A 24,670-nucleotide genomic window follows, 5' to 3' on the forward strand; every position below is an offset into this window, starting at 1 on the left:
GGTGCTAATCCAAATGGGTTTTATCTACCCCGACATGTAAATTAAAACTTAAGTTAGGAACACCACGTATCTAGATGATGGAAAAAATAGACGTATACATAAGCTCGTCTAATGTTAGTACTGGCAAAGCCTGACACAGAAATCATGTCTGGAAACCTTATCTGGGAATTACTGCCCCAGCAGCACAATGCTGCGTGTGCTCCATCGCTCCCAGCCCAAGTTGAGCTGAATTCACATTTTCTAAGTTAGGCACAGCTATCAAGCACCACTTCGTTAAGCACAACGACTTACTGCAAACCCTGTAACTCCTCATTTCTCGCATTCTGTTAGATTGACTTTATACCCGTCTTTGAAGAACCTGCTATTTAACATCCTAAAATCTCCCTGTTATCACTTTCATCACAGGTGAGTTTACCAAAGTTCAGTTCTCCAAAGAATGAGTAATATTGGAAAACTAGAAAAAAAGAAAAAAAAAAAAAGAAAGATGGGTTACGGTTAAGCCGTAAATAAAATGCTGTCTACATCAACATTAGCTGGCAAACTAAATCTTTGAAGTCAGTAGTACTTCCATCACACATAAATTTATATTCTTAAGTGATCTGTTGAATTGGACTGTTTGGGTACTTCTCCACTTGAAGTTAGTCAATCACTAGAAACTAGTTTCGAAGATGACCTATTCGGTTATAGGTCATATATTTTTCCAAAGCGAAGTTGTCTGAATTTCACTGGTCATAAAAGAAGTGCAAAGATTTTTTGTACTTAACCCTCAATTCCTCTCCTTCACTCTTCCTGGGATACACAGACCAGACCTCTCTTAATGCAGAGCCGCTATTTATTATTGTGAAACACACACACACTCAGGCATTCCCTAATTGTGAAGGACAAATGCACCAGTGATTAAGTCTACGGGGAGGGAAAATGAGGAGTCGTTTGAGGTTTTCTTAATGTATGTGCTCAGTTAGTCATCTTTTCCTGCTACTTATTTTTCATGGCAGGTTCTGAGTTTTCACCTGGGGTTCATCAAAGCCGTGCTCAGTTTGGTGTGTACGAAGCGAGCACGAAGATGATGAGGTTATTCTGCTAACGGCACAGGCTGTGGAGGTGGCTTGCGGGGTGGTCTGCTTCGGTCCAACAAATCTCTCACAAGAGTAACGCCGGCGCTGGAGCTACCCCGAGCTCACTCCTCCCTCACCATGGGTCTGATCACAAAGGCTGCAGGGGACGGGACTGGGTGAATTTCTCACCAGGTCAAGGCTGAGGGACGTTGGCTTAGGCAGCACCTGAAGGAGGGCTGTGCTGCAGCTTTCTCTTATTCGCACTCATTCTCTGGTAAACAGAAGACTTCAGTCTCCGCGGCTGTCAATCTAGCGCCTTTAACGAGCAAGAAGTTCATTTTATTAAAGGAGGAAAAACGTAGATTTCCATCACTCCTTATAAAAGGGCTAGAAAATGTCAAACATGTAGGTAAAAGTCATATTTCAAAACGGCTCCAGCCTAAACTCCCTTTCCCCTCGCACCTGCACGGTGCTGAACATGTGCTGTATGTCTCTGTGCTGGCTCAGTGCTCAACATTTGAACTGGACCCTCTCCAGCTTTTGAATAAATATCTCTTTGGGGGGAGAGGGAATTACATTCCTTAGTCAAAATACAGTTTTTCTTCTCTTAAATTTTGAAAGAAAAAAAAAAAAACACGTACTTGTGAAATGTTAGGAACCAGTCAGAAGAACTGGAATCCTTTTCTGTCTCCAGCCTCGGCCTGCTGAGGCAGGGCACACATCTGGGGAGTTACCTGAGGCACTACATACAGCACTCAGGAGATCCAGTGGCCCATTTGGGATCAAAACACCCAATTTGTCTCTCGTAAGGTGCTGAATTACACAAAAACTAAGCGCCCTGGGAGTCCTGCTCAACGGTGAGGGGCTGCCACCCCAATTAACGTGGTAACAATTAAAAGGGCTTCCTTCCCTTCCAAGCAGGTGTTTCAGTCCTCAAGGTTCACTGAGGAGGATTACACAGCATCTGAACTTCGTAGGTATGTACTCTCATCATTTTTATCATGTACAAGAGAACAGATCAAGTAATCCTCAGGGTAATCTACAGAGATCTGCCTCCTACGACTGACTTGTGCTTGTGCCGTGTGATCCAGAGACCAACTGCAGGATTTTAACCCCAAAATGAGGAAGTGACCCAATGAACGCAAGATCCTTACAGCAATCAAACCCCAGCCCCACACAGCAGCGACGACAGGAGCTGAGAAAGAAGAGGAACACGCAGGGGAAGCTGAGGCCTAGCACAGCCTGGGGATATCAGCTGAGAGCTTCGTGTTCCCAAGGAAAGGCACCAAAAGTACACCACAAACTTCCACCAGTCTGGAAAAGCTCAAGGTTGGTAAGGCCGCTGTGTGGGTTAATCCCACAGCTCAGTTTGTACACGTCCGAGGGCTGGTAGGAGTGGGTTTGGGGATAATAAGAACAACTTTAAATGTTCAAGAACTCTTTGGAATCCCCAGTTTAGGTGTGTGGTATAAACAAGCCACGGAATTAACATAGCCGAGAACAAAGAGACCTGTGAAAACGCATAATGAAGGAAGCCGAACAGAAAAGAAGAAAGGACCAGATGTCAGATTATACTTCAAGCAAAGTTACCAGTTTGTTTTCCCACTGATTTCAATATCTGAAATACACGCTTCTGCCAAGACAAACAGGTGATTAAAATATATTAAAAAAGCCAGCAAGCAAAGGGCTCCATTTGTACTCGCTTTACATTTGTCAGCCATTCCAGAAGTTATAGCACATCCATAGCACAGCAATAATAATATTAATTTTACAAAGGCTGACTGTTTAATTGCAATTAACTGTGGCCTTACAAAAAGGGAAGAGGCGCTCTCTGGAGTATTCACAAGCCTCATTTATCCTGCAAGGACAGCGAGATGAACCTGGCATGAAATATTAAGATCACAATTGCTATTGGCAAGCCATCTGACGGGAAGCTGCTAGCTTGAAAGAGCACGGATTATACAAAGGAGCAAAGAGTAAAAACACGGCAGTGAATCAGCTCCACAAAATGCCCTTTCATTGCGCTGCGTCGGCACCGGGTGGGCCCTTGGCAGCCGGCGGTGGGCAGGAGGCGACGGCCGCCGGGAAGGCCGGGGTGCCAGGGGGTGCCGGCTGGGGGCACAGCATCCAGGGCATGCCAAGAGCATGCCAAGAGCTGCCGACAGGAGCACAGCACCACGGTGAGCTGCTGCCGGCCCCTTTTGTGGCAGGCACGCTGCGCTTCGCTTGAACTGAACGAGTGCCATCCGCCCGCTAATTAAGTTTCTTGCCCCAACCGCTCCTGCTGGGAAGCTCTTCCAGCGCCTCACAGCTTTTCCACTTTGAAAACATTAACTTAAATTTACCGACGGCCAGTTTAGGCAAATTTAATTTTGCATCAGCATTTATCTCTGCCTCCCTTTCTGGCATCTATGGGGGTAAATGCTTTATTCATACACAACGCCGCGGCAAGCGTTTGGTTTGACTGAACAACCCTATCTGAGCCTCACCAAGAAGCCCACCCATTTCAGCGATGGTCTTCATAGGCAGAAACCAAAGTGGCAGAGAGAATTCCTAATGAGGTCTTTCCAGGACCTTTTGCATCTACATTGAAGCCTTCCTAGTGCTATTGTTACCTGATACACCTAGGCCTTTCCATCCACCTCCCCACACTGATGGTTCACCATCAATATTGGGTTGGTTGGTACCCTCCAGTCTCTCCTCTGCTTTATTTTTCCATGTTCTCCACATTCCAAAACAGAAAAATACTGAGGACAGAAACTTGCACATACAACTCCTATTTACCTTGGTCAATAAGCAAAGCAGAGGAAAAGGCTTCTCAGGAACCTCAACCACAAAGTCTTCTAAAGGGACACAACTTGGGCTGGACCAACAATTTCAGTCAAGAACACCAACTTATTTGGTGGGCACATAAGTGATTTGGGGCTTGGTTATAAGAAAATTGAAGTCGGGACAGGTATGAGAAGGAACAGCACAAATGGAAGCGTGTTGCTAAAGGAGAACGTGTGAGATGGCTGGGCTGGGGCACAACAGCAGCAGACGAAGAAGAAAGCCAAAGTCATCATTTTGATGCTGGGAAAGGAAATTTGCAGCCCTGGGAAGACTGCCTGCCCAAGAAATCATGGCACACGCATTCAAAGGGCAAGCTCACCAGTGGTGCCCTAGCTCCTCGCCTTCCTCCTCCCCACAGAGCTGGGAAGGGGCTGGTGGAGGAGCCAGCAAAGTCCAGGAGAGCATCGGCAGCCCCGCGGCGTGAGCGGCGCTGACGAGCTCTGTGAGCATGTGTTTGTGTTTTGCTAACAGCACAGCTCTTGTGCAACGTGTTTATGCAATAACTGCAAATAATGTAAGGAGGTCTTTGACTACGAGTTCCTAGCGGTTTGTAAAGCTGGTGGTTTGCCCGGGATCCTTGGGGTTTGGCTTTTTGGTTTGGGGGTTGAGTTTTTGTTTGCCTTTTTTTTTTTTTTTTTCCCCTCTCCCCGCTTCAGGTGCAATACACGATTTCTTAGCAGAACGACAACCAGTGCTTGCAATACACCTTCCAACTATTCTCTGAGGTCCAATCAACAGGTTTTATGACGATGACAATGCCACATGTCAACCTGTGGACACAGCCAGGGCCTCAATTTCCAGTCCCAACACGCGGCAGTAAAGTTCATTGGTCTCAAATTTGTACGGACTTCTGTGAGAAGCAAATCTTCCCCGTGCTGTACTTGCCTGAATTTACACTCTGCCATATGGAGGATGGATTGATCGGCCACTTGGGCATTTGATACAAGAGGCTAAACAGAGATCCTGAGTAAGAAACAGCAACAAAGGCTCGAAAGAAGAAAAACGGGTGATCGGATTGCTACAAAAGCAAGACTTGAAGCAACGAAATTCATTTCTGTTCAAAAAGGAGAAAGTCCTTGTATTTTAACAAAGCTGGTCAGAAATTCCTTCAGAGAGCGAGTTTCCACTGGGGAATGCCAAATCTGCGCAATCAAAACATTACCTGGAGATGGTTCAATTCTGAAGCATTCGCTGCACAGCCCCGCCAGGGCTCTGATGGGACCCTCGCTGCTGACCCCAGCCCACCACCTAGGAGGGGTTTTGCCCTCCCAGCTCCCCGCCCTTTGGCGAGCTGCCGGCCAGCCCCCCCAGCACCACTCGCCCCGGGTCTGCTGGGAAGCTCTGGCTCCCCATCAGCAGCTGACACCGAGCCAGAGCCGGCAACCGTAGCTGAGCCAGACACGTTGGAGCCATGGCTCCCAAGACTTCCAGTTTCCTGGCTTGCCTTCAGCCCACCTGGCAGATTAAAGGGCAGCCCAGAGCTTGCAAACATCACTCCCAGGACTGGGTCTCGTACGGAGCCCCGGCTCGCGGGTCGGCGGCTCCATGCACCCCAGGCAGCGCGCCCAGAGCGAGGATTTCGCAGCTCTGCCTTCCAGCACAGCCCCGAACAAACCCCCAGCTCCAGTCCTCCACGAGTGGTAATCGTCTTTCCCCACACACCTCCAACTTTAATCCTTTAAAAACACAAACAGGTTAACAGAGGGGAATGGGAACAAACCCTTCCCAGTTTTGTAGGTTACAGAGGGTTTCTCCGCTGGCGTTTGTGGCCCTGTAGCTTTCACGGAGCTGCCTCCAAAACGTGATTAAGCCACTACCTGCTGCGCTGCTCCTGAGCTCACCTGCCAAACCCTACACGTGCCAACAAAGGTGCTGGAGATGTTTGGGCAGCACCATGCTGCTGGCCCCGGAGTGACATGGTCAGGGTGGAAAAAGTCCGGGACAGAAAAGAGTGAACATAATTTTACAGATTTCTAAAACTAGATTTGTACAAAGTAAAGGAATTAGGAACATTTGTCCTTTGGAGTAAAGCATAAGCTCAGAACCAGGAACGAGCCCTGAAGGTTAAGAAGTGCTTTAAAACGTCACCACACTGAGCCTCCCTGGCCACGTTTCTAAACCTCGAGGTCTCCTCTCTGGGCTGGATGCTTGTTCAGGAGGTTCAGTGCGGTCCCAGGAGCTCCAGCAACATTTTCAGTTTTTTCAGTTGTTAGCCAGAGCACCGCACACACCCCTGGAAGCCGCTGGATGCAGATGGGCTCTGAGACGTTTCCCCTCCAAACGAGATGGGTCCCTTGCAATGCTTAACGCAGGTGTTCCTGGCCCACAGCAGGAGAAGGAAATACCACGCTGGTGAAAACACAAACCATGCTTGCCAGGATGGACCCAAATCCCCTCCTTACCCCCCCATGCTCTTCTGGCCAAAGGAATGGGCAAATGTAATCAGTAATTCATCTCTGGGTCCCAAACGGGACTTGACAGCCTCTAAAGCAGGGCAGGGAGAGCACAGGTGGAAGCATCCCACGGGGATGGGGTGAGTGCAAGGAACCTATAAAAGTCCCAAGCAAAAGCAGTTCACATTTCCTATTCTCTATTTCACCTATGGAAAAAAAAGAATCACATGGGGATATTTTTAAGAAATCACCATACGAGCACTATATCTCAGGCTCCTGAGTTAGGACACCACTTCTGATTCCTCGAAGCTCTTCCCACGCGCCCGTTCCCTCCCGCTGGGCGCTGGTGCGGGGTTTCGCCCTGCTCCCTCTCTCCCCTCCCCTGCTTCACGTTTTGCATCCAGGCTGAGACACACCCCGAGCACTTCAGAGCAACACGCCCTGCTTCGTATTAGAATAGACACACATAATAAAAAAGAAACGCCAGCTCACTTTCCAAATGCCTTCTCTCCGAGGTGTAAAAGCACGGAGGGCTGCTGCCAGCACCGTGGTGCCAGCAGCTGTAGGACCCTGGCATGGGGAGATGACGAGCCCAATTTTTGGAGCCTGGGGGCAAACAGAGTCCCATTTGGTGCTCCTGGCCCAGCATCGCCTTCCGGAGCAGGAGGAAAAGCAGCTCGGGCAGCAGCTCCCCTCAACCTCTCCGCTCTCCCAAGAAGTTAAGAGCTGATGGATCCCAAACGCACCCGCGGTGTGCAGGAAAGCGTTAAATAATGGATCCTTTTACACGCAGAGCGCTTGTCTCAATGAAATCACATCGGCGTTTTTTTCTCCGAAATCAGGCCCACCAGTGCTTGCTTTCTTTGAGAGCCAAACAACATTCTTGAACACCAGTTCAATATCTCCAGAGGTGTAAATCACCACGCTCTATCTTATTAGAAACATTTGAAAGAGGGCAAGTGCTTTCAAAGCCATAAACTTCAGATTCCATACGTGTTCCCAAAGCTGCAGTGAATACGCATTCCTGACTTGAACTGGTTTTAATTTGCAGTCCCTTTAAAGCACAAATGCAGAAATCTAAGGATTGAACCAGCCTAAATATCAGCAAGAAGATGTTTTAAAAATTGTCCGTTTGCAAAAGAACCGTGGGTTATTGATGCTCACAAGCCTGGCAGGGCGGGATAAATGAAGGCAACATTTCTCCCTGCCTGCTGCAAAGGGCTGAGTACCCCGAGACACAATGGGAACAGCCGAATGAAAACCACATGATGGTTAAAGAAGGAAAAAAAAAACAAAACCAGCCGCATCCTTTGTGAACACAAACAACTAAGTCATGACGAGATAAAAAAAACATACCTGAAAGCCCAGGGGTGGGCGGGCACACGCCGCTGGTGCCAAAGCGTGCGGAGATCTCACAGCAGCACGGCTTCTGGTAGCTGGCAGGGCTCCCTTTGCTCTCCAGCAAGGCTTTTAATTAAAGATCCTCCCGTTATCGCTCACCGCAATCGCTGTCCTGGCGATCAGATCGGAGCGAGCGCCGCGGCACATCTCCCTTAGGAAACCGTGGCGCCAGCGCTCGCGAGGCAGCTCCGCGAACGGGGGGGGTTCTCAAACGCGCGCTAAATAAATACACCCGCAGAAATCCCTGTTCAAAGGCGCCCATATGGAGCGGATAAAATGCACTTGCTGATGCAAGCGTACGTGTGCTTGCAAAGGCCTAATTAAAACTCCCGGCTCGCTGCGAATATTCTCAGGGAAGGAGCACTGCTGAGAAACGCTGGGAACGGGGGGAGCGGGTGTGGAAGGCAGGGCTGCTTGGAAAGGGTTTTCTCCCACGTTAAAACCCGAGCGGTGGAAAATCTTCCCAGAAGAGTTTTCGGTCTTGCATTTGAATTTAAAATCAAAGCGATGTACTTCTGAGGAAAAACGGTAAACAAAGCTCTGAAAGGTATCGTTTCCTACAAAACTTGGCTTTTCATTAAAAAAGAAGAGCGGTGTGGGTTTTTTGTTTGTTTATTTCCCCCCAAATGTGACTTTTCAACCCAGCTCAGTTGCAAGGCACCTGGAGTTTAGAGTATTTTCCCAGCACGGAGGAGATGGCTTGCTGCTCCACATGCAGAGAAAGCACCTTTTGTTGGCAGCTGGAGAACGGCCCAATACCGAGCACTCAAGTAAGTGTCATTTAGTCACCGAGAAGAAGCCTTCTTTCCCCCCAGCCCATTGTTAGGGGAAATGCTGTGTTATTGAAAGCCTATTAGTGACAATACGGGCTTACACAGAAACACAGGACACATCCAGAAGGCTTGTTTCAAAGTCCTAAGTGTTCAAGAGATATTATTAACCTCAAGTGCTATTGCCTAGCAAATTGATTACAACCCCCCAGGTTCTACATGGTGCAAACCATTCACCCAACGAGCAACCTGCCCCAATGCCAAAGCAGGACCCGACTTCACAGCCTTCAACAGGGACCACATCACCCACCTGCAACCCACGCTGCTCTGAGTATGTGTCTACACACCAGACACCTCGTTTTAAGATGCTGGATATATCAGATACAACGCAAGTTATGGGCATTGAATAACAAAATCCCCAAACTTTGCTTTTTGGTTGAGCTGGTGGCTAGCACAGGAAACAGCTGAGCAAAAACCATGGAAGTAGAAAGAAGTGGCTGGTGTTAACGATGATTTGTGACCATGCCCCGTGTACATATATATTAAACACAAACTGTGATGATCTCCACTGCCCAGTGGGCAGCAGGAGGCAAGAACAAAGAGAAAAATGCCAAAGTGGGATTTCGAATCACCCCTGCCTAACAAGTCGGGACAAGGACAAAATATGCCGTGACCTTACACAGGCAGAAGCCTTCTGCTTCTCAGGGTGCACAGGGACTTAACCTCCTATTTTCCTCCATAATCCCCTAAATACTTTATGGTGAGACAATAAATTCTGTTGTTAGTCTTTATTAAATCCTGATTGCCGGTCTTGTACACAAATTTAAGTAATTTCAAATCATTACCAGTGGAATGGTGAAAAAATACAATGTTTAGATGGAGTTGGTATGAAAGAAAACGATTTTTTTTTTCCCAGTAGGGGAAAAAATATGCATGTCACAAGTGTTCCTGTAATAACAGCACCTCAGGCTGTGATGGTTTTAGGTCAGAGAAGGTGACAGAGGTCAGATCAGGTCAGTACCTTGATGTGAGGCCTCCGAAAGAAAGCAAAAGGCTGCAGGAAACGCTGACAGCGATCCCCGGAGGTGACACGCAGCTCTCAGCTCTGCAGAGGTCCCTGACGGCAGGAGGCGGTGGAAAAAGCAAGTCGGGAGCAGTGTGAGTTACTGTGGTTTTGCATGTGCTGCTCACCAGGAGACAGGTCTTAACCACTTGTGGTTAGTGGGAAAAAAAAAAAAAAAGAGAAGAGGGTTATTAACTGCAGTGAAACGGAGCGATTCATTCAAAAACAACCCCGACTCAAGAAAACAAGCAGCCAAGCAGAACAAACACAAACACAAAACCCAAGAGACCCTCGGGAAAAACAGCTCTGAGAAAACAGCCCGAACGAGGAAAACCACTTCAGGAAACGGACGCACACACAAGCTGGTGAGCGCCAGGGTATTGCCCTCCCCTGCTTCTACCAGCGCTCCCCCCCAAAAAAAATGAGCTCCCATCCACCTCACCTCTGCGGGCTGAGCTCCAAACACCGCGAGGAGCTGGGATCAAAGGGCTTGTTAGCTGCTCCGCAGCCCTCCTCACAACAAAGGAAGTTCCCACCGCGCTTTCCATTTCTATTTTTCCATCAAAATTAGGAGAAAGCTATCTCAGGGCAGCAATAAAATCCGCCTACGGAACCATGTCTCTCAAATTCCTTTTTGCTGCTCTTTTTGCCTCCCCATCCTTCCATCCCACGTAGTTTATCTGTCTGAGTCAGGGGACAGATCCCAAACCTGTGGATTAGCAGAGGTATGCAAGGCAACGGTACACGGGAGTGGAGACTCATTTTTACCTTTGAAGTGAGTCACTAGAAGCTGCCAGCTTGGAAAAAAGAAAAAATCTCTCACCCTGTCATGCTATCATGGTCACTGTGGGCTCCAGGAGCAGCCTCGTGTGCACCACCTGGACGTGGATGCATGGATATTGCCCATCCCTAATGTATATCGCAGGACCTAGCCATCAGTTTGTCCCCAAACACCACCAGGAGAGGTGACACCACCACGATATCTGCAGGATGAACAGGGGGTTACCCCAAAGCATAACACACAACACGTGAGAACTTGCCCCATCCTAAATAGTCAGACTTTCCCCACTTTTCCCAGCCACCAACCTGAGCTTTTACTTTGTGCCAGTTACCTCGCTTTAGGATCTTGTAAAGAAGACATTTACGCAAACAGGGCTTGAAGAAGCACAAAAGTGATGTCTATATGCTAATACAAGTCAAAAGCCAGCAGGTTTTAGCCTAGCTTTTGCCCTGCACATCGATTCCCCCTCTATATTCCTACTTATCCCTGAACCTTTTGGCTTTGGAAAGGGCTTCCAGCCTCTGAGCTGAGCCCTGAAGGACAGCACAAGGCTGTACTTCAAGTGTTTGCTGCCTTCCTAGCGCTCTTGCTGAACTCCTCCTAGCAAATGACATTCACCTGAGCAATACCTGCCCCTCAAATCAGTAGCATTAGGTACGCAGGTGCGCACCGTGAAGGCTGACCCCCTCCCGGAGCACACGGTGTAAATCATCAGATCTCTTGTAAAATCGGCAGGGCAGCTGATCGTACAAGATACCAAGCCCCACACCTGCATTGCTGAAAGCAGGAGCAAGCCCTCAGCACATGCATACTTTTTCCCCCTCCATTCATCTTTCAGATTTATTCTTGTCACTAACAAAACCTATTTCCTCTGCGAACCTTGCAGAAAAGAAAAGGAATAGGATGGAAATAACTTGATAAATTGGATGTTACTTACAGCCTGATCAAAGCCCGCTAAAATTCAATGCGAGTCTTTCTGCTGACCCACCAGGCTTTGGGTCAAGCTTTTAAGCACTTACTTAATTTCAGCCCTGGCATTTAGAGTGCCTAAGTCTTCAGTATGGAAACGCCAAGTCTTGGGTGTTTGATGGAGCCTCCCTGTTTGGCTCGGTCACGTTACGGGTTTAAAACCTGTGAACATGAAAAACCCAGAAGAAAAGCAGGAAGGAAAGCACGTGTCTAGTTCCAAATGGAAAAATAATCAAGGAAGCTGGGAATACCATTGCCAAGAGAAGTAAAATCTAGAAATTTGATTTAGTGCTGGATTATCAGCTGGTCCCAGCGCCTCGTTTTAACACCAGCTGCTGGTTTGGAGTTTAAAGCCATGCACTGTGCGGGACCCTGGGCACTCTTCTCATTTCTTTATGCATGGTTGCACGTAACAGCTTTCTGCAGGCTATTGGGCAGACCTTTACAGCATATTTCATTAAGAGCTGTACAGACAGAAACAAAATAATGAATTATTAACTTGTTAAGAAATTAAAACCGACTTTCTCTTGAGCAGGAGGGTGCTTTTTTTACCACTTTTGTCATTTTTTCCAGCAAAGACAGAGGCAAAACATAACACAAAGAGCACTCTACCTGCCTTAGCACCAGGCTGAAGATAATTAAAGCTGGTGAACTATTCTAGGACTGCTCTCCAAAACCGTGTGCAGCCAGGTACACATTACTGGAGGCCGTAAATGTTCACCAATTTACAGCTAGAGGAAAACGTGGCCCTATCAAAGCAAGCACAGAGCCAAAACACGGGAATTACACGAACAAAAGTGATAAAAGCTAAAATCAATTACCACTGCTCATGTGCTGCCTACCTAGGAACTGCACTGCTTGTCCCACAAGAAAAATGATTCCCTCCAGCTACGACAGACTGCCTCAAGCCTCGCAGTCAGACGGTGAATTATTACAACTCTTCCCATTTTTCACTTATTATAGTTTTCAATATAAAATTAGTCCTGAGCAGTTAGCTTTTTTTTTGGCATTTCTACTTTGCGAGTGAATTCTTACACGTTTCTACTTAAAAATTACGAGGACCGAATTAGAAAGTTGATCTTTGTCATTATGTCGGTATTACAGATGTATTAACTAACTAAAGGCTTGTACTAACTACAGGAGTACACCAGCTCATGCGATTGCCTTGAGCCCAGGGGGAGAGCAGGGGAGCCAGCAGCCTGCCTCTGACAGAGGCCAGCATGGGAGCTGAAGAAGAAAAAACAAACCAAAAAAAAAAAACCCACATTTTGGCAGGAAAGAGAAATCTGCCTTCAAATCACATCCATTCAGAGGGATGGAAGGTGTAAGTGCTGGAATCCTTTATTTTTTTAATGTTATCTCAAGTTTTATGCCAACTGCAATCACTCCAAGTTGCTTTAACTTGCAAGGGACAGCTTAAAATAATCATTTCCAAACAGGCTAAAATAAAAGTCTCATCTGAAGTGCAGAAAACAGACAAAAGCTGTTCTGGTCTCCTCTCCGTGCAGGTTCTGTGCAAGTCTCCAGCTCTTTTCTGTTTCTTTCAATTTGTGAGGATATCATCCCTAAACAGAAACCAGCAACACACCCACCCAGCCAGCTGGCTGTAAAACCAGCCCCTGACTCTCACTGCAGCCAGAAGTGCCAGTCTTCGCCCAAATGATTCTTCAACTTTTTTTGGGAAAAAAAGATGATGAAAGATCATTCTTAGATGGACGCGGTAAAGTATAAACCCAAAACTGAAGCAGTGTGAATACCCACTCTATAGGAATTAAAGGTATAGAAATAATTTTATGCACAATTCTGTATTTAAGAAGACTGCAAAGTCTCCAGTTCCTAAACATGGACAAAAGTCCAGAATTAGGACCGTGTTGGTGCTTCTCACACTGCACCCCATGTTCGGGGCATGAGCTGTATCTCTGGGTTATCTCTATAGCTACAGCGGGTCCAAAATGCATTTGGGACACTACGATAGGAGAGCTGCAACTGCTACAGCAAACCCTGGAAAACAGAAACACGCTTCAGGGAAGCTCCTAAGGACAAAGAGAAAACCAGACGACAAAGAAGGACAATCGGAAAAACTTAACACCACCACTTGTCACAGCTTCTCCTATTGTTTATTTAATACGACTATGTCATGACACTGCAAAGACACAGGGGATGACTATTAGGCTGTGCTATTTTCCTGTTTGCAATTGTGCTGTGTAATTATAATTCTGAATTTGACTTCCACATGCCTCAGTTTCTCCGACAAGAAACCTCGCGCAGACTTTGAAGTGCCTTGACAGCAGCAGGAACAAGGAGCTCTGCAACGCAGATCCTATCATTATTTTATTCCCAACATGGCTCGCTGCCATTTATGGAAGAAAAATTAAAAGGCATTGATGTACCACTGCCTTCTGTCTCAACCAGGCTCAACTTCACCTCGTAGAGCTAATCCACCACTTACTACAGCCAATGTAGAGACTCTTGTTGCCTCGAGTAGGCTTTGGCTCACATTCCTGCTCGAGAAGATAGGGGAAGTGCACAGGAGCTGCCCTGAGAGCAGAGCTTTTGTTGCTCTCTTTTTGCTGCCTTCCAACCTCCAAAGGTTGCAAGAAAGACAAAGAAGTGGTCACGGGTAGTAAATATATTAGATGTAACTTTCCTTAAAAGAGGAACGTTTTTCGTGTGTGTAAGCGCAACACAAAATGTACACACAGGAATTAATTCTGGGCAATAAGTGATGTAACACAGAATAGATGCAATTTGCTCCAGCGCCCTCAGCACCTACCTGCCTGGTAGCAGTTGCACAGATCGTGGCTTATGTGAAATGGTTAAAGGAAAATAAAAGACAAATAATGTAAATAACCCTCGCTTCTGGCTGTGCAGTGATGAAAAATTTTAGCCTAGCCATGTGTGGAGTAGGTCTGCTCTTTGGGCAAATCCATCACAATCCATGACCAAAAAAAAAAAAAAAGTCTGTATAAATACCTCAAAAATAATAGCCAAAGTACAAGCTAAAAGTAAACTGGACACAGAACAGACTTCACTGGCTGTGACTTTTTTCATTGGGAAGCAACTAAAAGCAACTAACAGACAGAGTAACTCAACGAGGAGTCAAATCCTTCGTTATGACCTGGTTTTCTCTAAGCACCACCACTACCCTAATGCACTTCCACCTTTCCTGAAGAAACTACAAAGAGCAAAAAAAACACATATAGTTGATATGCGTGGCTGTTCTAAAGCTTAAAAATGAGAACAGGCTGCTGTTCGAAAAGTAAATAATTTATAATAGATTCAAACGATTAGGATTAACCAGCTTAGTTCTTAAAAAAAGAAAAAGAAAAAGAAAAAAAAAGGATATTTTATTATTCTAAGATCTGTTTTGGAAACCATTTCTACCTTATTTTTCTTGGTAACACAATTTCATGCTACAAAAAAGGCATCAAACGATGAAAAGCGTTTGTTTCTTTCTAGTTCTTAAGTAAAACCAGCAATGTTAAACAGGTCAGATATAATAAATACAGCTATTTCGAGGGAAAGAAAAATGTTTTCCTGTCCTAACTTTGAGTGACAAGAGAAAATTTTTACCAGCTTGCAACTCCACTTTAATAAAAGTGTTCAATTCTATTTAATTGGATATATATGTATATGTTATATTGGGTTTCTTTGTTGCATTTTTCAAATTAATCATATACCATAGAAGCAACGTTTTAAAGTGAGTAGATGTTCTAGACACCTTTACAAGTCCTGTTCTGTGGCAGCCACAGTCTCCTAGCCCATATTTTTACATTTCTGATACTTGGATTACCCCGGCAGGAAGGCGATAGTCCTTGAATAGAGCTTTTTGTTCAGCCTTCTAATAGCTTCCAGCACTTGCCCCTGCCCACAAGATACATACCAAATTTAGTTAGACATCCAGGCCAGACGTGAAGAATTTCTCTGTCAGATCCAGTAAACGCCACCACTTTAACATCTTGGCTTCTCGAGGGCAAGGAGGAGACGGCGAGGCAGCGACGGTGCCTCGCAGCGGCCCAGTGACACACGGCGGCTCGTTAAAGGAAGTTAATTAATGAGGCTACTAACCCCTGCAACCCCCCCAGACGCTCCTCCTTTAGATGAAAAAAGAAAAAAAAAAAGAAAAAAAGAGCCATCCATCCTTAGCTGCACCCAGCCCTATGAGGACTGGTAGGAGATAGATAACAGAAATACAGAAATATGATATTTATGATATAATAGAAACAAAGAAATACGATATTTTTAAGTCAAGCGTACCGTGTAATACTCCCTGAACTCAAATCTATCTCCTATTTCCATGTGAAGACACCAAAGAAATTGCAGCCAGCTCAGAGGAACTCTTCTCTTTCGAACTTGTTTTAGATTTGTAACCAAGAGCTGCGACCTAATGAAGGCAAGCAGCAGGCAATTTGTACTCTTGCATTAAGTGATTGTGGTTTCCGTCGCTAACTCGTCACGCTGTCCTCCTCCCGTTCCAGAGCGGTGCAAGGGGAACGCGATCCTCCTGCCATCACCCCACACGACCCAGCAGCAAGAAGAGATTTGTGCCACCAGGACGGGCACGAAGTCCCACGAGATGCCCCTCACCGTGCCCTCCGGAGGGTTTGGCTGTGGGAAGAAGCCTTCTCTCCGGGCTGGCATCCCTCTGGGGAGGCCCGGCAGATGTAAATTTTTGGGAAACCACAAGGCAGCCAAGGGGGACCCACGGCGGGGCCGGGCAGCGCGGGGCCGTCTGGGGACCACGATGCTGAGCGCCCATCGACGGTCCTCATTTGGAAGCAATTGCCCCGCGCAATCCATCAGGAGGGGCCAGCGAAGATATCTTTGTGAAGTGGAAAAAAAACTGAGTGCTTCATTTATACACGACAATTACAGCAAATTGGATTGATTTCTTTTTTATTAATTTATTTATATACGTATATATATAGGAAGACTTTAAAATGAACTGTAAGTCAGAAGATCTGCCAAGGCTCCCTTCCCTAATTAAACACATATCTCGGATTAAAACCCTTTTTATTCCAGCTGCTGAGAGAGCATAGAGCTGCGGAGATGGATGGTTTGTGGGAAACATTGTGTTCCTTCTCGAAGGCTTCAGCTTTCACAAAAGACAGCATCTGAACACTTTCCATAAATACAGGCCGTGTTTTCTAATTAAACTACTGCCACTTCCATATAACGAGCTAGCAAACCAAACGAAAGTTTAGACAAATATTTTCAGGTAAAGTAATGGGTTTCAAATGAAATACAAGTTCTCACTGTAGCCGTACCTTTAGTAATTCCTGTTCTTAAAGAAGAAATAACACAATGACAGCGACTGAGATAAAGCATCGCCACTGGAGACTAACCAGGGCAGCAGCAGGGGTGACACACCAGAAGGTATCCACAAAGATTTTCTCTGTTAAAATCTTTAGAAAGGTAAAATTCCACTTTAGAAGCAACTTTACTGGTTTACTGGTAGATCAGTCTCAGAGTTCAGGTGAGACATGCACCTTTCTTGTGGAAGACTATTTCTTTTCCTGCAGTGTGAGTTCAGGCTGGTTTATCAGTGTTGACTACTAGGTAAGGACAGAACAATGTTTGGTCCTTAATTACCTCCATCCTCCTGAAAAGGCACATGAAAGCTGCTATGTGAGATATTAGAAACTCACACAGAAAATGAAGTGCTCCTGTTGTTGCACTTGGTGCTGTAGGAATACCCAGCCAGCTTTCTACAAAAAGAACAGAGCTCCGCAGGCACTGCGCACACAACCTTCCTCTGGCTCAGAAAAACAAAACTGAGAAATATCAAAAGCCTAATCCTGGGGATATTATAGATAAAGCTCTGTCTTTAAACACTCCCACTGTTTCCAGCCCTATAGCAGGTAAATACCTGCACGTTGTGAAGGGCAGCGTGGCCGGGCAGGGCTAGGTGCCAGCTAACGCAGACTCGGGTCACCTTGGTTAAGACAGGGATGTGCAGCCAGAGGTTGCCTTTGGGCTGGCACAGAAAATCCTTCCTTCCTAGTGGGAATCACCTTAAATACCCAAATTAACACATCTAAGAGCAAACAGCTCTTAGGATTCCAACCACGAGCCCTCTTTTACACTAACCCTTCGTAACAATGGTTTTATTTCTTCCTACATCCTACACTGGTGTCTGACACACCTGAATTTCTGAGTCTGATTGTGATACTAAAAAACTGCTTCCAGCTCAAGCTGCTCCCGTGAAACCCTACAGGGAAGGGTCCTGGTCCCGCACAGCTTCTGCCACCAGCTGCGGGTGGCTGTTGATGCTCGGCAGCACCCAAGGCCCCCTGGGGACCCAGAATTTCCCCTAAAAACGAATACACACCGCAGAGCTGAGCCTTGGCAGGCAGGTGGGTTTCTGTCTGGGACAACCGGATGAGTTTTCAGCTTTTTTTTCCATAACAGTTGGAGGCTCTAACGACCCGCTCACAGCCAGCGGAGGTGGGTGCCGAAGGGAAATGGGCTCTTCACCCCCCTGGGTGCTGCCAGCTTCATGCCTTTGTCATGCGAGCACCTTGGTAGCCCCCTGCCTGGACATAAAGCCCCCAGCCAGGGTGTAAAGCCCCCTGTGCGCCCCCAGAGCACCCGCAGCAGCCAAGCAGCCAGCTTCAGCCCTTCCACACCTGCCCTGCCCCGAGCTAAGGATGCCGAAATCGCTTTTCCCTTCCCCAACCCAGCTCCCCTCCCTGCAGAGCAGCGCTAGCAGCCCGGGAGCGTGCACCGGGCAGGTTTTACTGAATCCTCTCACACTTAGGTCACCGTTACACAATCCCCAGTCCTTATCGTAAGCGGGCTCCCCACGGTCTTCTCCGTGGAGCAGCGACGCCAAGAAGAGGCAGCGAAGGCTGATGGAAAGCCACTTGTGCATGTGCTGCTAGAGCCATTTCGCAAACCTCGGTATTTGTTTTAAAGACATCTCTCAACGTGAAAAATGCTCCTACCTCCTTGTTAAAAGAGAATGTCGCAGACAGTTAATCTTGACCATTTATTTTATATCATCCAAACCAAAATATTGATACATCTGGACAAACTCAGCCCAAGAAAAGAGCACCATTCCCAAAGCATTCATGAACACAACCAACAGATCATAAATCGTAACTATCCAGAACTGACCACAATTAAATAATCTGTCAAGGGAGGGGGTAGGCAGCCAGTCTGGCTAGGTTGAGGCCGCTGATAGAAATTTAGAAAAAAGCTAAATTAAAAGTATCAACAGTTTGTTGCGCTGGTGTCTCCTGAGTCACCGAGTTAAGACAGTCTAAGCTCCAATAAACCCCTCAGGGTGGGTCAAATGTTTATTAAATTGTGCCCTCGGGACTCTCCCAAACGCAGGAAAAGTCATTTATAGGCTCAGCTCTTCCATCAGAGCCAGTTCAGGACAGAGCTCTGCCTGCACAGCTAGCAGAGGCATCCCACTGGTGGAGGGAAGCTGAGGACGAGTCCCCACGTGGCTGCCAATGGGGAAATGGGGGACGTGGGACCAGTCCCTAGGGATGGAAATGTGGGCTACAAGGTATGGCCTCACCAGCTGGGGCTCTGCTGCTTTCTGCTGCGTGCTGGGAATCATGGCAGCACATGAGACTCTTTTTATTTTAAGATAAATCCCCAAAAAACAGAATGATTTGGAAAAAAAAATCCTCCAATCCCCCCATGTTTTTTTCACCTGTACCTTGAAGAGGCCAAACTTCAAGCCAAATTCACAGCTGTGGCATCCCTGGCTTGGAGGATCAAGGTAATCCTTGAGCACTCCAAATTCAAGACAATAGACGCACCTGAATGCCCTTTTAAAACATCACAGCTAGAAAGAAAAACAAATTTATAGACAGAAATCTGACGCTCCAATTTTGCCTTTTTGTTGTACAGCTCCCCAAAGCCTGGGCTGACAAGTCCACCACATTCAGGGGATTGCCACTCTCTATAAAATGTTTTATTTCTCTTGACTGGATCATTGGGTAGACAACCTATTAGTTCCTGTTGGGTAATTTGGGGTTTATGTCTCTGAATTGTAAAGGATTGGGGGCTTTTCTCATATACTCCACGTGTCCTCTCTTTATCTGTGCACCTAAACTTGATGCCAGCGGTGGCTGCTCCTCATCAGGAACCTGCAGGCTGAGCTTTCAGCAGGGAAGGACCAAAAGCTCTCCTCTGTTTAAATCAATGCAACCAACCGCTGAGAGCTCCCTGCGCTCGTTGCTCTTCTGTGAATGTCCTGAGACACATTCATTGTCCGGTATTTATTTAGAGTTCACTTCTTAACCATAACACAGACTACTTCAAAACTACAGGGGAACAAAAGTCACATTTACAGAACCCAAAGTATTAAAATTAGGTAGGTTTATAACTAGTGCTTGATTAAATGTCTCTTACTTGGTGAAACGGAGCCACAGCAGTGACATGGGATTGCAGTTTGTCCTCAACGCGCCTGTAAATTACAGTAATTAACTTAAACCATGACCTTGTTATTTCCATTACAGTAGTATTTTAAAGTGAACACAAAAGCGTGAATTCAGCTAGGTATATCTTCATTTTATAAAAACACTTCTTTGCAATAGGTAATAAGATCTCACTGCTCTACTTCAGTTTGACCTCAACAGAAAACTAAACAAAGATTTCTGTACCACTGTGCGAATTATAAAAAATGAAGGAGCATTCCTTCCCATCAGGCCTTCCTTTAAAATAAAGAGGCACTTCCCTGGCATTAAAAACCTCAGCATTTACCACTCCTTTTCAACCATCTGCAGCAAGTCACTCAGCTTGAGCACAAAAGGGGCCAACTGAAATAAAATGCATTCAGATAGCTTGTATCTGTAGCTGATAACAGGTCTGAATTCTGTGACACTTATTTACACGAACAGCCTACAAGCAAACCATAGGCAATGGTTAATAATAAAGTGTAAGCATCTGTAATAACAAATTCAAGTGATGTGAAAAAAATCACATTCTTTTACATTGAAATCCCAGTTTGAATAATGTAACAAAAAATTCTCCATCTGAACCAGTCTTTTGTTCTCGTTCAAGAAAGAGAAGTGTGTCCAACTTACTCTGCAAATTTCATAGCTTGTCTTTCCTATCAAAAGGGAAGGAGAGGTCAACCGAACAAACAAAAAGGTGAAAAGGGATAAAGGTTAAACTCAATTTCCTTCAGTTTGAGAGTGGTTTGCAATAGAAAAATTAAAAGAGGAGGAGTACAGGTAGTTAACTTGGCTGTCACCATCTTCACCACTATTTGTAGCAGCATTAGGCAAAGAGGTTCCAAACAATGCTATTCCTTTCATCTGGAGCACCTCTTTAAAACATTGCCTTTAGGAAATAATAGTGTGTTTTTTTTTCCATTGACAACATCAGTGAAAGCCCCTCTGCACATCATTTACTATCATTTGCATATTTGTACCTTTATATCGATAAACAGATAATTAAGGCCTTTCTATCCCTTCAAGCTTCACAGCTGGATCAGTTTGAAAAAGCACACAGAGCATCACCACATGAGCCCATGGTTGATTTGGAGTCATCTGAATTACGTCTGCTCCCACGTCCCTTCGGCAGCCCGGTGCTCCTGACAGACCTTATCAAATCAAGGAGCTCCCAGGAACAAACAACAGTTATGGATCAACGTAACAAACCCCGACCATCCCAGCAGCTCCACAGATCTTATCGCTGTGAAATAACGACAGGAATGTGCCTCATCCGAGTGCCCACACGATGGCCATTCGCACATCTGGCCAGGAAGCACGGCGCAGCCACTTCGGCCTCCTCGCGAGCATTAACGCCCAGACAGAGCTGCAAAGATAAACAGTGCTTTTGACGAGGCCCTCACTTTGATAAAACAAGATTTATTCTCAAGAATTAGTGGAGCTGCTCACAGCTTTCAGGAAGAAAATAAAGAAAAGGAAAATACATAAGCTGCTGGGGTGAGACTAATGATGATATATGCTCGACATTAAAACTGCTAAAACCCGGCTGTGTGTTGGTAAATTCTGTCATGTGCCTGGGAGCCTGGGTCCTGGCGTTTGAGCCAGCAGCCTTCAGTTCCTCGTGCTGCCTTTAACAATAACTCCTTTTGTTGCCCTTGCCAAGCCGTCGCTCCGCTCCTTGTGCTGTGAGAAGAGGCCGGTGCTCACCTACCGGCCGGAGGCTCAGTGGGCTTCCACTGATGTCTCCAACACACTTTGCAAGTTCTTTCAATTCTTATAATGAAACCTGTCTTGCCGACAGGCAATCCAACAAACCTGTGCTCTCTGCAGCCTTATTTCTACCTTTTTAAGTTCAGTAACCCCCATTCTATGGATGTTGGTGTGGTGTGGAGAGCGTAGTGGGGGGGTGCTGGACACATCACCTCTTCCCTCCCTTCAGCTCAAAGCAGTATCAGCCATACCACAAGTGGCTGAAACCCTAAAATAACCTAAATAACAGCAGTTCTCTAAATGCTCCGTGAAAGATAGCCCATCATACAACCAATGTTTCAGTCTGTGTGTCCCTTGCTGTTCAAGGCCCAGTCGCAGTGGACAAGGAGAACAACTACTGCCTTCCATGTGGTGGAGGCTCCTTAACTTGCTGGAAGAACACCATCAAGTTTGCCCTCTCATGTCTGTGTGTAATTAAATTCATGTCATTAATGCCTGTAATTAAATTCAGTAACAACTGCTTCATCGTCCAGCTCGTCTACCTTTGCCCCCAGTCAGGGAGGCAAGGCTTGATGAAGAAGGCCCGTGGCCCTCCTGGAGAGCCAGGCACCTCAGCCTTTTGCTCTGATCTCAGCCCTTCTGCAACATAATCCTCAAGCAAATCTGCCTTCCTTCCCTGCTGAACACAGCACCACACACACAGGGTTCTCAGCGAAGGAGCAGTAATGGCTTGAACGTTGTGCAGAAGAGCTGAGCACGGCGATACACACCGCAGGGAAAGTTCCAGGCACCGTACATCTGAGAAGCGGGGCCACCCGTTAATTATGCCCCGAATCACCTCAGAATTATGTGTTTGTTTTTCTTAATCAAATAGCAATCATTTCAAAATATTTTTCATCTCTACTCTCGTATGACTCATTCTGAATGACTCCGGCAGCAGCAGCTGCCTAGTCTTATCTTACCTTATTTGAAAGACAAAGCCCAACCAAACAAGCATCCTAACCCCCTAAAACCAGCATGGAGCAATTTGTCTGGCAGGACTGTGGAGGGGAAGCGTAAAAACTCAGAGCTGCCGCATACCAGCGCTTTGCATGCCCTCCAGTGACAGCCAGATCTCACCTCTCACAGGCTTAGAGCCAGACGGTGTGTGCCTAACATGTCACCATGGGTGTTGGTCCGGATCCCACCTGTTTAAAACATAAGATTTATACAATAAAATGACATGTAAGCCAGCAAGGAGAAGGCAGACTTCTTATCTGCTTGTTCGAATACCAACTTGAAGGAGTTGCACTTTTTCCAAGAAGCAGCAATGGGGAAAAAGAATAAAGTCCAGGTTACCTCCACCAAGTAAAGGTTTCCACCAGGGAGTCCTTCAGTCAGGTGTTTTCCTCCCTCATGAACACAGAAAACAACTGCTCTTCCCCAGATAACCGCAGAGAGAAATTACAGCAAGAAAACAGAAGTCTGTATTAAAGCATTTCCCAAATCAAAGGTGTTGCAATAGTAAATGGAGAAAAGAGAGGGGCTGTGGGGCCACTGTGGGGACACCTCAAGCGCCATGGGGCCAGCCAGCCACGTCAGGGCCTCGGCACCATCAGCTGCAGAAAGCAGGGCCTCAGCTACGCCAGTATATGACGTATATATGGGCTGTTATGTTCAGGTGGCAGCTTGATTGTTGTTATTATTGCTTTTTAATCATAACTCAGAGCAAAGTCAGAAGCTGCTACCTCAAATTCACTCCTTAGGAAAACGTCCATTCCCTGATTCCACGCTGAAAGACTCCTACCTGCACAAACAGCACCTTAAAGAGTAACCCAGATACTCTCCCATCAGCATTACTGCCCAATTAATACCAGCAAGGGAGAAAACCGTAGTTAACACTGCTGTAATTACAAGACAAAGAGCACTGGCGCAGTGCTAGCAGCCCACCAGAACAGAACCGCCGCGCTAAAGCAAGGCTCCGCTCCCTCCTGGAGCAGCTCAGACAATGGCCGCATTGTTCAGCGGCCTCATCGCTGCTGAAGGCCACCCACATCTTCCCCACTCCAGGCAGAAGTCAAAACCTTCCAGCTCAATAGACATCCAGTCAAAGGAGAAAGCATCTTTACAAGGCTCGTTCATTTTTCTTGGACAAGAAGGGAGTTCAGCCTTTGCCTTCAAGCCAAGTCCCCGAAAGGAAGGGAATGAGTTTGAAGTTCCTGAAGATGGACATGCCTCCAACGCTCAGGCATTTTGTATCGCACAAGATTGATTTCCTCCGACTACAAGAGGCCTCGGGTGAAAACGATCCTTCACAGCCTCGTGGCCGGGAGCCAGCATTAGGCTGAAACACAAAGAACGCATCGTGCTTGCCTCAAGATGTCAGGGGCTTTTGATAAATTAAAATTCATCTTGGTAAATGAAAAATTCCTAGAATCTTTTGTTCATGCTAACATGCACAGTAATATTTCACATTTAAACACATTACACAAAATAAGTAAAAAATTAGTCAGTCCTTCCAAAAATTGCACAAAACCCCCATTTTTGAAAAGTTTAAAAGCTTCTTTTACTTTTTACTGGGACTCCTATAAGAAAGGAAAACTAAATGCACCTACCCTAAAAGTGCTGGAGGATGGGAAAACAACAGAAATAAGCTAATTGCTGAGCCCGATGAAGTCCGGACAAGCTGGGTCCAAAATCACCCGTGGCTCTGGGTACAAAACACCAAACACGTACCACGAGATAGGGACAATGCAATGAGAATAGAGTAAATGCTGCAGTGTACGAGCTCATCCTGTGCAGTTTTAAGTACTTTCAGGATTCACCTACGGAGCAAAAGAAGCTCTGGAAATAAGAGCTGCCAGATGTCTCATTAAAAACTAGGATTTTTTAATATTTCTCCTGATGTCCCATTAACCTTGTCACTACTCGCATACATGCCATCTGGCATCCTTCTTGGGATGTCCAGCAAGACTAGCAGACACATGTTAACATCAAAGGAGAACAAGGGAGAAGCCCTCACGAGCCTGAATTCAATTCCTTCAGCCTGCTATGCCTGGAACAGGGCAAGGACAGCAGGGAGGCAAAGGGAAACAGCTCTTGGGGGAAATAAGCACAGGAACGGCGAACACAGCCCAGATGGGTGAGGTAGCCCAGCTCCTGCACGTTGCTCAGGAGGCAAAGCTAGCACAGAGCTTGCCTAGGAGAAGAAAAAAAGTAGAAAAAAGGACCTTAGCGCAAAACCCCAAGTGCTTTTGCTACAGCAGGAGGCACAGCAGGGCTGCTTGGGGCCGGCTGCAC

General features: G+C 46.3%; 1 protein-coding gene across 10 annotated transcripts in view; it reads right to left on the minus strand.

The window, feature by feature from the left end:
- ROR1 (receptor tyrosine kinase like orphan receptor 1) overlaps window positions 1-24,670 on the minus strand; it is a 149,554-nt gene that overhangs the window by 95,805 nt on the left and 29,079 nt on the right. The window contains exons 1-4 of one of the 10 annotated variants that reach the window (XM_068690218.1): window positions 11,315-11,426; window positions 10,338-10,497; window positions 9,957-10,064; window positions 9,473-9,662 (exon numbers count right to left, since the gene is read on the minus strand). The exons of 1 other annotated variant lie outside the window; for it this stretch is intronic. The gene's annotated coding sequence lies outside the window, so the exon portion shown is untranslated. Of the gene's footprint in view, window positions 1-9,472; window positions 9,663-9,956; window positions 10,065-10,337; window positions 10,498-10,600; window positions 10,916-11,314; window positions 11,427-15,147; window positions 15,320-24,670 lie in introns of those variants that run through there. 8 more of the 10 variants (XM_068690214.1, XM_068690213.1, XM_068690217.1 and 5 more) reach the window with 8 other exon arrangements.

The sequence above is a fragment of the Anas acuta genome, chromosome 8 (assembly GCF_963932015.1).
Source record: "Anas acuta chromosome 8, bAnaAcu1.1, whole genome shotgun sequence".
Taxonomy (NCBI): Eukaryota; Metazoa; Chordata; class Aves; order Anseriformes; family Anatidae; genus Anas; species Anas acuta.